Source organism: Hypanus sabinus, chromosome X1 (assembly GCF_030144855.1).
Source record: "Hypanus sabinus isolate sHypSab1 chromosome X1, sHypSab1.hap1, whole genome shotgun sequence".
NCBI classification, from domain to species: Eukaryota; Metazoa; Chordata; class Chondrichthyes; order Myliobatiformes; family Dasyatidae; genus Hypanus; species Hypanus sabinus.
Window position 1 is genome coordinate 66710952 of NC_082738.1, and position 11442 is coordinate 66722393.

General features: G+C 47.0%; 1 long non-coding RNA gene across 1 annotated transcript; it reads right to left on the reverse strand.

The window, feature by feature from the left end:
- Positions 1 to 2174: 2174 nt before the first annotated feature.
- Positions 2175 to 6427, reverse strand: LOC132384515 (uncharacterized). The gene is made up of 2 exons (XR_009508921.1): positions 6231 to 6427; positions 2175 to 5737 (listed from the first exon to the last, which is right to left on the reverse strand). It is a non-coding gene; the product is annotated as an uncharacterized LOC132384515 (long non-coding RNA).
- Positions 6428 to 11442: the final 5015 nt, after the last annotated feature.

Consider the following 11442-nt stretch of genomic DNA (forward strand, 5'->3'; position numbering starts at 1 on the left):
GCTTGGCTGCTGAGGTCCTCCAGCATTTTGTGTGCGTTGGTTGGATTTCCAGCATCTGCAGATTTTCTCGTTTCTAACTGGAAGGATCTGATTTGATCCTTACCAGATGTCAATAGAGGGATAATGACTGTTATTTTCCAGGAAGTTGCACACACTTGTGAGATCCTCAGGTACCAGTGTAAGGTCTGTATAAGAAACAGTGTTATTAAAGAGATTTATCCTTGTATTTCTACGATCATTCAAACACACCAAACACTTCTTCCAGAAAGTCTTCAGCCACACATTAATTACACCCCAGGGGTCTGAAAGAGGTAGCTGAAGAGATTAGGCGGGCATTAGTGATGATCTTAAAGAATCACTAGACTCTGGAATGGTTGGAAGACTGGAAAATTGCAAATGTCACTCCACTCTTTAACAGAGGAAGGAAGAAAAATGTAGATTATAGCTAGTAATCCTGACTTCAGTGGAAGATATTGGGAGTCCATTATTAAGGACAAGGTTTTGGGGTTCTTGGAAGTTCATGATAAATTAGGCCAAAGTCAACTTGGTTTCTTTAAGTGGAAATGTTGCTTAAAGGAGAGTCAGTGGATGTTGTTTACTTGGATTTTCAGAAGGACGTTGACAAGGCACCTCACACGAAGCTGCTTAACAAGAGCCCATATTACAGGAGAGATACCAACATGGATAGAAGAATGGCTGACTAGCAGGAGGCAAAGATCATGAATAAAGGGGGTTTATTCTGTTTGGAGTCAGTATTGGAACGCTTATTTTACATTATATCTTGAATGACTGGATTGATGGCTTTGTGGACAGGTTTGCAGATATACAAAGATAGGTTGAGGGGCAGGTGGTATTAAGAAAGCAGGGAGTCTGTGGAGGACTTGGACAGATTGGGAGATAGGGAAAGAAGTGGCAGATGGAATATAGCATAGTGAAGTGTATGGTCATGAGCTTTGGTTGAAGGAACAAATGTGTAGACTATTTCTAAAAGGGGAGAAAATTGAAAAATCAGAGGTGCAAAGGGACTTGGGAGTCCTTGTGCAGGATTCCCTGAAGATTAACTTGCAGGTTGAATCACTGGCAAGGAAGGTAAATGCAATGTTTGCAATCATTTTGAGAGGACTAGAATAAAAGAGCTGAGGCTTTATAAGGTATTAGTCAGATCATACTTGGGAGTATTGTGAACAGTTTTCAGCCCCTTATCTATGAAAAGATGTGATGGCATTGGAGATGGTCCAGAGGAGGTTCATGAGAATGATTCCAGGAATGAAAGTGTAAACATATGATGGCTCTGGGCCTGTACTTGCTGGAGTGCAGAAGAATGAGGTAGATCTCATTGAAACTATCAAAAATTGAAAGGCTAAGATGGAGTGGATGTTTCCTGTGGTGGGTGAATCTAGAACCAGAAATCACAGCCTCAGAACAGAAGAACAGAAATGAGGAGGAATTTCTTTTGCCAGAGGGTGGTGAATCTGGAATTCATTGCCATGGACCACTGTGGAGAACAAGTCTTTGAGTATACTTAAAGCAGAGTCTGTTATGTTCTTGGCCAGTTAAAGTTTATGGGGAGAAGGCAGGAGAATGGGATTCAGAGGGATAATAAATCAGCCATGATGGAATGGTGGAGCAGTGTTGATGGGCCAAATTGCCTAATTCAGCTCCTATGCATTATGGTGCAGCCCTCGTCATCTACTTGTCAGTTGAAGATATGTCCGCTCAACTCACACTTTTTGGGTTAACACCAAGCCATACCCCTCATCCTATCAATCAATAATACACCCCACCCCTCATTCTGCACATTCGTGACAAACCCCAGGCTTTTCTCTTCCCCTTATCAATCAATCCTGGGTCCCACCCCTTCCTTTCATTACAATGTATAAAACCCTCCCCTTCTGATGCACCTGTTTGCCACTCACCAAATCCACTCCCACCCTGTTGATAATATTCTCAAATCCTCCAAAACCAATCAATTATCATTAATACAGTCATCCTTCTCCACCTATTTGACCTACAACCTGCCATTTCTTTCCACTTGTCTATCATTTGCCAGTACCACTCACTTTTCACCTCCTTATCAATCATTCTCACCTCCCTGCCCATCCAGCCCCACCCCTCACACCCAGAAACTTCAGACAGAGTGACTGCAGAGGAAGAGACCTGGCATGACAAACAACTTGTTGAATCCATTTATTACTTGCATCAGCATCACAGGCACATAGCATCAGAAATGCAGCATTCACAAGTAAATATAACAAATTACAGAACACTCTTCAGTGCAGGAACAGGCTACTCAGCCCATGATGTTGTGATGAACTTATTAACTGCCTTCTACTTGCACAATTTCCACATAAAATGGTTTACTATTGTTACATGTAATGCACAGACTGCAGAGCTCAAGCCAGAGAGCATAAACCACAGACTGTAGTGAAACTCAATGATTTGCATACCAGCCATACTGATTATTTCAACATGCAATAAGGTGCAAGGGCCACAACAATTGTGACGTCCTCCATCTTACCATAAGTGTTATAATAATGTAGTAGCTGTCTTGAGCCTAGTATGTGTGTTATCAGGATTTTTTATTTTCTACTTGAAGAGAGGTGGGGAGAAGAGAGAATGACATGCCTTGTCCTGTACCGGGAGGGCTGGAGAAGATAAGGAGGAATGCAGGCTGCTGTCAGGCAGCAAAAGGAAGGTCCAACTCATATTTTAAGAGGGGATGTTGAGAGGTGTTGGGTCCCCTCATTCACTTCCTTCCCTGTCCCTAACAAGCCTCCTCTCCCGCACCAAGACATCTACCCCTGTGAGTCACACAACTGCCATACCCTGGCATCAGGCAATGAGGCGAAGTGCAAGACTGACTTTTCTGGAGTGAGCCCAGAGAGACAGGATCATAGCACAGCCTCTCTCTGTCTGCACCTTTAAGTCATTGCCAAAGAGCAGCCTACTTCAGAAATTACTGTATCCAACAGGAACCAAACACATCTCTTGTTACACTGGCAACTGCCTGCCAGATAATAGAGGGAAGATGAGAGAACCAGTGAGAGGAGTGGGTGGGGTTTTACAGGGGAATGTCAGAGGGCTGGGAGGGTGAGGCGAGTTTACAGCAAATTCCCCTGGGAGGTGGATGAATACACATGGGTGTTGCAGTATAATTCTTCAGCTAGGCCTGCAGTGAGGGGCTGAGGGGCAGAAGTAAATGGTAAATGATGGCAATGTCGGTGCATCCTCCTCTCTCTCTCCCGACACTGGCTGTCAGCCACATCATCCTCTCCCCCCTCTGGGAGCAGACACTGAACACACTGCCCCGCTCCCCCTCTGGAACTGGACATCGGACATGCAGTCCTCTCCGATAAGACTGTGGTGTTTTGTTTGTGTATTAGGTACATGTGATCAAAGCCATCATGCACTCTCGAGGTCAGCCTCCTTCAATCAATGGGCAGCAACTTCTTAAAACCAATCTGTCTTTATTGCTCTTGATACTGCCTTTGTATATTATTTGTTTTAACTTCTGCTGTGAGACTTGGGACAATGCCAGCTGTCCAACTGATGGCAAATCTCTGTTTCTGACCACATCAGTCACGGTTCTGGACCTCATTTCCTTGGGTCACACCACACCAGGACAACAGCCCAGCACAAAGTAGAGTTTCAGGAAATTCACAATCTCTTTCCACTGCGTTCCATGTCATGTTGCAGCTGTGACAGTCCATCTACAACTCTGATGGATGAGCAGCAAGACAAGGAATCTCATACAGTGGGAACCCAGACAGCCTTTGTCTCCTGATTGAAAACTTTGATTGGATCTTAAACAGTGGGACTGCCAGACATGGATTAAATCTGGAAAGGAGCAGAGTGCAATATTTCCGGAGCTCTGAAATGTCTTTCCACAGGGTTCTCAGTCCTGTTGCAAGAGTGGCTGCCCATCTGCACAAGACATACAGTCGGGCAAGGAATCATATATCACAGGAAGCAAGACAAGCCCTTCTTCCCTGCTGGATGCCCCTGGAACATCAGTTACAGGTACTGAGGGTTTGGCAGTGGGACTGTCAAACATGGCTTAAGTCTGGAAAGAGCTGTTTCAGACTCACACCGGCAGAACTGTCTGTGATTCCAATTTCCATATCCTCTGGGTCAGCCCGACTGGGTCCGCCTGCACAGTTCCCACCTCCATAATCCCCAGTCAGTACTTCAGGAACACTGTGAGCACAGTGCATGTGTGGGAAATTGAATAACTTGTTCTAAACATTCTGACCTAAGACACACTCTAGAATACCAGCAAACAGTGAATCATGATGCCATGCCAATTGCTGTCAGCCCTCGCCTGTCTTCAACAGAATCCACAAGGCAAGATTCTGCTCCGATTGTGCAAACCATTCCCTTTGGGGCACCACTCGGCAGAAATCTCTGAACCTCCATAGGCATTCAGCGAAAATGGAAAAACTCACCATGCACTTTTCTGTCTCCATATCACAAGGTCAGACCCACAGAGGGAGTGCCATGCACAGTTCCCATCTCCATATCCCATGGGTTAGATCTACACCACAGCCTCCTGCCAATATGGGAATTCTGGAAGATTTATTTTTCTTTGGACTTTCTAACCCCTCTCCCATTGAGCCACCAAGCACCTATGAAACACTGTCAATCTCTGTCTGCCCTTGCCTGAATGTGAGAGTGTCCCTGGCATGGCATCATTCTGTGACTGTGCTCACCACTACCTTTGGCCTGTCGTTGGCCGGTTGTTTCGTCCACGTCCTGATGCAGGAGAATAGTGGTGTTAATGATGAATCTGAGTTGTATACTGCATACATACTTTGACAATAAATGTACCCTGAACCTTAATGCAGTCAGGTGCAGTTGGTAAGGACAACATTGGTGCTGATGCAGTCCCAGTTTCCGAACACTGCCACCCTCGTCCTCGCCCTCAGCACGATGGCCAATGGACTCACTTCCACATCAAATCAGCATCTTGCAATCTCTGCAGTCAGCTATCAGGCTTACACCAGCCCTGCACGGTCATGGCAACTGGTCATTGGAGAGGTCTGCTTTGCAATCACTTTCCACAAGGTTCCCTGTCCTGCTGCATTTGTGACAGATTGGTCACCGCCCAGAGGTGAAGCATCAGGGGAATAAATCACCTGGATTTTCAGAGTCAAACATCACGTCTGCAGTGCCAACATCACCCTCCTGTCGTCTGGCAAACTGCTGCTGCAGATGCCTGCTAATCCCCATCCAGACCCAGGACATTGCTCGTCCTCGGCACCTCCCCTCCAGTGGAAGAGAGCGCCAGAAATGATGGGGCGGGGGGAGGGGGGAGGCAAAACCCAGTCCTTTTGGAGCAGAAGACTCAAGCAGGGATGTAATTAAATATGTTGGCCACTCAGCCATTCCCCTCCACCACCCCTGAAAGGTTCTGAATGTCAGCTGACAGCACAGACTTCTTCCACCCCAGTCCCAGACAGCCAGTTGGTCTGATCTCGAGTGCTGCGCCAACTTCTTCTTTAGCAGAGGAGTGGAGGCGTCAAGGAAACTGCTGAGGGAGTGCCAGCCCAAGGCCACAATGTCCAGAGGGTCCCATGGGTCCAGGTCAAAGGAGATTGGTTCAACAGAAGGAAGAGGGGTGTTGTTTTACGTCTGACATGGAACGAGAAGTGAAGGGTCAGACTCCAGGATTGGACCAAGTTCATGGGCACAGCTTCGTTCCAGACTCGTTCAAAGTGTCCTCCGATTCCGAGTGACTCTGTATGTGTTTTTAGAGGAAAGGGTAGAAATGGGAAAGGAAGAAGGGAATGAGCTCTTCTGTATTAAACAATAAGGTCTCACGGACTGGTGAGTGAGTAACATGTCTGCAGCACCATCCCTCCACGCTGTCCCATCCTCAATGAATCCCTCACCATCAATCCACCTCCCCCATGCACCCTTCCTCCCCAATTCCCCCACCCTCAAACTGTCCCATCCTCACCGTGCCTCCTGCTCCCTCCCTCCCCACCCCCCATGTTTCTCCTCCCCCTCCCTACCCCTCCACCCTCAGCCCTCCCCACTCTTTCCGACCTGTCCCATCCCGATCCTCCTTCCCCCTCTTCACCTCAGGATTGATCATATCCTCGTCCTCTCTCCCAGATAACGCTGTCCCCCGCTTCCCATTCACGCAGAGAAGGAGCGCCCCGAGATCGAGCGGACGTGGCTTTGCAATGAAAGAAAATGTGTGTCGACAAACAGAATCAGACCCCCACCTGGTGTCCCGAGGAGAGGCCGATGGACGGAGACGGGAACCCGGGCCAGCCGGGGAGCCGTTACTGAGGAGGCGACCGGGCGCGAGAGGAGCCTTTCGGCGGGATTGAGATATCGCGAGATTTAAACAAACGAGCGGGGCCTTTGGAAATAACGGCGTGAAATGGTGATGATGGTGCAGTGTGGAAGAGAGGTAGGAATATCAATTATATAGTTAGGAAAGTGCAAGCAGCTGTTACTGAAGTAGTGAAATGGGGACATCAGTGGGGGCTTAAATTTTCCATTGCAAAGACTTGTTTGTTTTTTTCTAAAAGGAACATTGCCCCCATTGGGGAATTGGTTAGGTCTGGAATCCAAAAAGAAGCTGAGAGCGTGACACTTATCACGCTTTGAATTTTTCCAATGATTTCAAGTTCCCTGGCCCCCACCGCCTTATTTTCACCATGGACGTCCAACCCCCACCAGGAAGGTCTCAAAGCTCTCCGCTTCTTTTTGGATTCCAGACCTAACCAGTTCCCCTCTACCACCACTCTCCTCCGTCTAGTGGAATTAGTTCTTACCCTCAATAATTTCTCCTTTGGAACAATACCTTATATACCAGCTGGGTAGCCTCCAAACTGATGGCATGAACATTGACTTCTCTAACTTCCGTTAATGCCCCTCCTCCCCATCTTACCCCATCCCTGATATATTTGGTTTTCCCCCCTCCTTTTTTTCTCTCTTTCTGCCCATCACTCTGCCTGTTATCCGTCTCCCTCTGGTGCTGCCCTTTCTTTTTCCCTACTCCTCCTGTCCCATGATCCATTCCTTTCTCCAGCTCTGTATCCCCTTTGCCAATCACCTTTCTGGCTCTCAGCTTCATCCCACCCCCTCCGGTCTTCTCCTATCATTTCGCATTTTCCCCTCCACCTCCTAATTTCAAATCTCTTACTATCTTTCCTTTCAGTTAGTCCTGACGAAGGGTCTCGACCCGAAACGTCGACAGTGCTTCTCCCTCTCGGTGCTGCCTGGCCCACTGCGTTCCACCAGCATTTTGTGTGTGTTGCTATGTTCTTCCATGCTCTGTGCCCATGTTGGGGTTGAAGGAAACAAGGTGCCAGACCTTCTCGCCAAGCAATTAATTAACATTAAGGATGTGAATGTGGTGCCTTTGCATAAAGCGGAAGCAAAAGCTATGAAATGAGGAGAGCCAGTCGGGGCCATGAGAAGGCCTTGGCGAGCAGGATTAAAGATAACCCGAAGGCATTCTACAAGTCTGTGAAGAAGAGGATCAGACTTGAGAGAATAGGACCAATCAAGTGTGACAATGGAAAAGTGTGTATGGAAACAGGAGTAGCTGAGGTACTTTATGAATACTTTGCTTCAGTATTTACGACGGAAGAGGATCTTGGCGATTGTAGGGTTGACTTACAGCGGATAGAAAAGTTTGAACATTTTGACATTAAGAAAGAGGATGTGCTGGAGCTTTTGGAAAGCATCAAGTTTGATAAGGCTCTGGGTTCGGACGAGATGTACCCTAGGCTACTATGGAAGGCGAGGGAGGAGATTGCTGAGCCTCTAGCAATGATCTTTACATTATCAATGGGGACGGAGGAGATTCCGGCGGATTGGAGGGTTGCAGATGTTGATCCCTTATTCAAGAAAGGGAGTAGAGATAGCCCAAGAAATTATACACCAGTGAGTCTTACTTCAGTGGTTGGTAAGTTGATGGAAAAGATCCTGAGAGGCAAGATTTATGAACACTTGGAGAGGCATAATATGATTAAGAATAGTCAGCATGGCTTTGTCAAAAGCAGGTCGTGCCTTACAAGCCTGATTGGATTTTCTGAGTATTGACCAAACATGAGAGCAGTAGATGTAGTGTATATGGATTTCTGCAAGGCACACAACAGTGAGAGTAGGAATAGAATTAGGTGGAGGATGAATGCGTGGCTGTGGGTTTGGAGCAGGGGGCAGGGATTCAAGTTTCTGGATCATTGGGACCTCTTCTGGGGCAGGCGTGACCTGTTCAAGAAGGACGGGTTACACTTGAATCCTGGGGGGGACCAATATCCTAGCGGAGAGGTTTGCTATGGCTACAGGGCAGACTTTAAACTAGTAAGATGGGGGGGGGGGGGCGGGAATCAATTTGAGGAAACCATGGGAGAGGAGGTTAGTTCACCAGTAGAGCAAGTAAATAGTGTGTGAGGGAGGAAAGGCAGGTGATGGAGAAGGGATGCGCTCAGCCCGAAGATGTAGGGGAGAAGAAAGAAAAGGATAATAAATTTGAATGCATTGTTAGGGATGCAAAGAGAGGAGGAGAAATTTTTTGAAGAAGTTACGAGGAATGTTGACGAGGGTAAGGCAGTGGATATAGTCTATATGGACTTCAGCAAGGCCTTTGACAAAGTTCCACATGGAAGGTTAGTTAAGAAGGTTCAGTCGTTAGGTATTAATGCTGGAGTAATAAAATGGATTCAACAGTGGCTAGATGGGAGATGCCAGAAAGTAGTGGTGGATAATTGTTTATCGGGCTGGAGGCCGGTGACTAGCGGGGTGCCTCAGGGATCTGTTTTGGGCCCAATGTTGTTTGTAATATACATAAATGATCTGGATGATGGGGTGGTAAATTGGATTAGTAAGTATGCCGATGATACTAAGGTAGGAGGTGTTGTGGATAATGAGGTGGGTTTTCAAAGCTTGCAGGGAGATTTATGCCGGTTAGAAGAATGGGCTGAACGTTGGCAGATGGAGTTTAATGCTGAGAAGTGTGAGGTTCTACATTTTGGCAGGAATAATCCAAGTAGAACATACAGGGTAAATGGTAGGGCATTGAGGAATGCAGAGGAACAGAGAGATCTAGGAATAACAGTGCATAGTTCCCTGAAGGTGGAGTCTCATGTAGATAGGGTGGTGAAGAAGGCTTTTGGAACACTGGCCTTTATAAATCAAAGCAGTGAGTACAGAAGTTGGGATGTAATGTTAAAATTGTACAAGGCATTGGTAAGGCCAAATTTGGAATATTGTGTGCAGTTCTGGTCACCGAATTATAGGAAAGATATCAATAAATTAGAGAGAGTGCAGAGACGATTTACTAGGATGTTACCTGGGTTTCAGCACTTAAGTTACAGAGAAAGGTTGAACAAGTTAGGTCTCTATTCATTGGAGCGTAGAAGGTTGAGGGGGGATTTGATCGAGGTATTTAAAATTTTGAGAGGGATAGATAGAGTTGACGTGAATAGGCTGTTTCCATTGAGAGTAGGGGAGATTCAAACGAGAGGACATGATTTGAGAGTTAGGGGGCAGAAGTTTAAGGGAAACACGAGGGGGTATTTCTTTACTCGGAGAGTGATAGCTGTGTGGAATGAGCTTCCTGTAGAAGTAGTAGAGGCCAGTTCAGTTGTGTCATTTAAGGTAAAATTGGATAGGTATATGGACAGGAAAGGAGGGTTATGGGCTGACTGTGGGTAGGTGGGACTAGGTGAGATTAAGAGTTCGGCACGGACTAGGAGGGCCGAGATGGCCTGTTTCCGTGCTGTGATTGTTATATGGTTATATGGGTTCTCCCCTGAGTTGGACCTTCACGTCCAGCCTCCATTACCCAGCACTGGCAACAGGATCTGACCCTCCTCCAGCTCCAGGCTCATATTGACATTGCTCAGAGTTACTGCACTGGCAAGGCAGAGAGCCCAATCCATGTGGTCAATTCTGGCTAATGGCAGCTGGGGTCTCCACCCACGCACTGAGGCAAACACAGTCACAGGGGATCCCCAAATTGTTCCATTCAATGGAGCAGAGTGGGCGGGGCAGGTTAAGGACATTTGCCAACCAGTCACTGACCTCCCAGGTCACACCATTAGGTAAGCCCCGGTACACACTGGTAGCAGGACTCCAGTTGGCTCTGAGACTTCTCTGCCCACCGTTACCAGAATCAGACTGATTTCCTCCAAGTGTTTACAGCTACTGTTGGTGTGCCCTTCACCAAAGGCACACATCATTCTCTCTGGTAGCACCAACCCAGCTCCAGGACCCTGGTCTCTTGTTGGCACCAGCTCATTTGGGGGAACTGCTCTCTTAGACTTCACCCTATTCAGGGGTACCTGTGTTGTTGTGGGGGGTTAAATTTGAGGGAGGGCAGTCACAGATCTCGATTGGCCCTTTATGTGACTCCTCACTCTCCAAATTAGACATACCTGCAGCCTCTCCCTAAAATTCCTATGGGGGACATCTTTGTTCCCGCAGTGGCACACCCAGGGAGGATATATGGCCCCCAGTGGCACTTCCCCTGAGTGGCAGGAGCTCATGGCGAGGGTTGAACGCCTTCAGCACCTGTAATCATGAAATCGGATCTGGGTAGCTGCCCTCATTCCTATTCCTCGGGATTTCCTTTCAGTCTTCCCTTCCTGCTGGTTCACCCCAAGGAAGCTCTTGAACCCCAGAGGGAGCCTGAGTCAATCATGACCTTCTGTAGTTTCAGCTGATGTACTGAACACAGGGGTGATCTGAGTCTGGAACTGAGGGTTTCGAAGTCCCTCCATTCATCTTCCCAGTGTTCCCTGCTAATCCACACTCTCTGGCAGATAAGGATTTGCAGGTAAGTTGAGACAGCAACTGTTGCCACAATGAGGACCAGCTTCCAAGAATGACCATCGCGGCTGTGGGTGTTCTTGATGAAGAAGGTCTCTCCTCCTATCCATCAGATGTCACCACTTCACCTGCCAATCTACATATAGATTGGGTGAACCAAATTGGTAAGGGTGCTGAGGAAGAGGATTTGTTGGAATGTATGCGGGATGGTTTTCTGAACCAACATGTCGAGGAACCAACTAGAAAGCAGGCCATTCTAGATTGGGTATTGAGCAATGAGGAAGGGTTAGTTAGCAATCTTGTTGTGTGAGGCCCCTTGGGTAAGAGTGACCATAATATGGTGGAATTCTGCATTAAGATGGAGAGTGACATAGTTAATTCAGAAACAAAGGTTCTGATCTTAAAGAAGGATAACTTTGAAGGTATGAGACGTGAATTAGCTAAGATAGACTGGCAAATGATACTTAAAGGGTTGACGGTGGATATGCAATGGCAAGCATTTAAAGATCGCATGGATGAACTATAACAATTGTTCATCCCAGTTTGGCAAAAGAATAAATCAGGGAAGGTGGTGCACCCGTGGCTGACAAGGGAAATTAGGGATAGTATCAAGTCCAAAGAAGAAACATATAAATTAGCAAAAAAAAG